Source organism: Carlito syrichta, unplaced genomic scaffold, assembly GCF_000164805.1.
Source record: "Carlito syrichta isolate Samal-C Ts95f unplaced genomic scaffold, Tarsius_syrichta-2.0.1 Scaffold308794, whole genome shotgun sequence".
NCBI lineage: Eukaryota > Metazoa > Chordata > Mammalia > Primates > Tarsiidae > Carlito > Carlito syrichta.
This window is the reverse complement of record NW_007252890.1, coordinates 223,886-226,825: the sequence shown is the minus strand read 5'-3', so window position 1 is coordinate 226,825 and position 2,940 is coordinate 223,886. Positions and strand designations below refer to the sequence as shown.

The window sequence follows — 2,940 nt, the reverse complement described above, 5'->3', positions numbered from 1 at the left end:
CTCGGGACTGCGGGGAGCCGGCTCGGAACTGCGGGCCCGCCGGGCTCAAGGCTGCGGCGGAGCCGGGCTGGGACTTCGGGGGAGCCGGGCTTGGCACTGGGGGCGGCCGGCACCGCCAACACAGCCGAAGCCACGGGACTGCCCTCCTGGGTCTGCTCTGATGCAGGGTTCTCCTCAGCCAGGGCCTGGGTCTCTCCCTCCTTCGCACCCGAGCGCCTGGCAAGGGTGCAGGCTCGTTGGCTGCTTCCCTGCAATCAAGTTCACTTGCGGCCAAAGCGGGGGTCAGTGCTCATGCTGGCCAGAATTTCTCTGACTGTGAGTGCACACGTCAGCTCTGTTAACCCTTGTAGTGCACCTGTCACCACGGTTGACCTCCCAGGGCAAGGTGTCACCGCCCGCTTTAGCTGCTGAGAGGCCAGGGATTGGGATGTCAGTCTTCAGCCTTCAGATGCAACTGTTTTCTGTGATTGCATTCATGTCACTGATTTTCTGCGAAAATCACTGATGTTTCAATCCTGGAACCCTTCCTTGCGAATGGGGTCAAAGGACCTGGGGAAGAATGTGTCTTTCTAGTCAGGCTCAGTGGCTCAACCTGTAATCCTAGCACTTTGGGAGACTGAGGGAGTGGACTGCCTGAGCCTACGGGTTCGAGACCAGACTGGGAAACTTGGCGAGACCTCATCTCTACCATAAATAAAAACGCTGGAGGCGGTGGCTCACACCTGTAATTCCAGCACTTTGGGAAGCCAAGGTGAGAGGATTGCCTGAGCTCACAAGTTCGAGACCAGTCTGGGCAACTTGCCGAGACTTCGTTGCTGCAATAAATAAAAAAATTAGCCGGGCGTGGTGGGACATGCCTGTAATTCCTACTTGGAAGGCTGAGGCAGAAGGATTCCCTGAGCCCAGCGGTTGAGGCTGCAGTGACTGTGAGCATGCCACTTCACTCCAGCCTGGGTGACAGAGTGAGAGTCCAACTCTAAGTAAATAAATAAATGAAAATTAAAACATCAGCCAAGTGTGGTAGAGTACGCCTGTATTTCCGGCTACTTGGAAGACTGAGGCGAAAGGTTTGCCGGAGCCTAGCAGGTCGACGCTGGGGTGGCCGTGAGCATGCCACTGCACTCCAGCCTGGGCGATGGAGTGAGACTCTAACTCAAAAAAAAAAAAAACCCCAAAAAAACAAAACCAAAAGTGAAAGCATCTTTCTAGACCCAGGTTTTAAGAGCCAAAATCTGTAATTGACTTCCTTGAAGCCACCAACCTTCTGGAGTGTCCTCTCTCGTCCCCAACCCACTGTTTAAGTCAAGTCACACCTGCAGAGGAGCACCAGGAGAACGATTTCTCCTCTAGAGTCATAGCTCTTGATGGGTCTCGCTAGAAGGTGTTTTTTTTAAACTCCATTTGTGCGCCACGCTGGACTCCAGCTTCTTCCAGGCAGTGTGCTCTCATGTGGTCAGCTCGAATCTAGTGGAAACCCGGCAGTCTGACTCCCATGGCCCTGCCTTGGCTGAGGGGGTGAGTGAGTCTGGGTGGGCGCCAGCAGCAGGATGTGCCCATAGCCCCCCCGCATCCTGGCAGCTTCACTCCTCTCCAACGTGCTGTGGACGCCAAAAGGCCCCCTGGTCCTGTCTCCCTCTGACTCCTGGGAGGGTCCACAGCACAGAGATGACCAATATTTGCATAGCGCTCTACAGTTTACATAGCGCTTCTCAAACACAGCTACGCAGTCAGCCTCTGCAATAACCTGGAGAGGTGAAGGTGTCATCACACCCGTTCTGCATGGGAGGGGTTGGAAGTTCAGGTGTGGAACAACTTAATAAAGGCCTCATTCTGGGAAGTAGCTAAACTCATTCTCAGCCTTGGATGTAGGTCCCGGCTTTCTCGCTAAGCCAACGTGCACCCCACAAATCCCCCGCCCTGAGGGGGCTGCCTGCCTCTGGAGGTGCGGAGAAGTCCGCCTCCTCCCTTCCTAAGAGCTCCCTCTCTTTTACATATTTATCAAGCACCTATCAAGTTTGTTAAAGGACGAGATGACAGCAAATTTAAAGATCTTAATTGGATTTGATTTGTGATTCTAGAATTTGGCACGCTTTATTCCATGAAACAGAAGAAAAAAATTTAAAGAGGCTGGCCATTGCCTTACTAGATTCTGGTGTGGGCACGTGCTCTTTGGGCTATGGCTGTTGCCATGTTTTCTGGCTTTGGCCTCCTTCCTTACCTTGGGGAGGTGAATATCCTCTTTCTCGCTCTCTAATTTACTTATTATTATTATTTTTTGAATTGGAGTCTCACTCTGTTGCCCAGGTTGGAGTGTAGTGACACGCTCATGGCCATTGCAGCCTCGACCTTCTGGGCTCAGGTGATTTTTCTGCCTCAGTTTTCCAAGTAACTGGAACTACAGGCACACACCACCATGCCTGGCTAATTTTTTGCTTTATTGTAGAGATGAGATCTTGTCAAGTTGCCTGGGCTGGTCTTGAACCTGTGTGCTCAGGTAATTCTCACCTTGGCCTCCCAAAGTGCTGAGATTATAGGCGTGAGCCACCATGCCCAGCCTCTAATTTACTTTTTAAATAAACTATACTTTCCTATTAAAAAAAAAAGAGCACAACTGATGCTTGTTCATTTCAGGAGGAAAGAACAAAGATACTAATAGACAGTACAACGTTTGTTTTATGAAGTCAGAGTGATCTCTCAGAAGCACAGATCCGAGCATGCTGTTTCCCTTCCTACCAAACACAAGTCCTTTCCCATCTCTGGAGATCCCCCTGAGCCCATCCTGGACTGGGCAGCCTGCAGGCCTCCCCTGACTCCAGCACTTTCTCCCCCCAGGTCCTGTGACACGCCTGCCTCTAGGCCTGGGAACATGCTTTCTCCCCAGGACTTGACTCTGCCACTCCCTGGCCGAGCCCACAGGCTCCCACCCGTGGGTCCCCTTCA

At 52.2% G+C, this 2,940-nt stretch overlaps 1 pseudogene; it reads right to left on the bottom strand.

Moving 5' to 3' along the window:
* Positions 1-2,778, bottom strand: part of LOC103268159 — a 48,760-nt pseudogene extending 45,982 nt beyond the window's left edge.
* Positions 2,779-2,940: the final 162 nt, after the last annotated feature.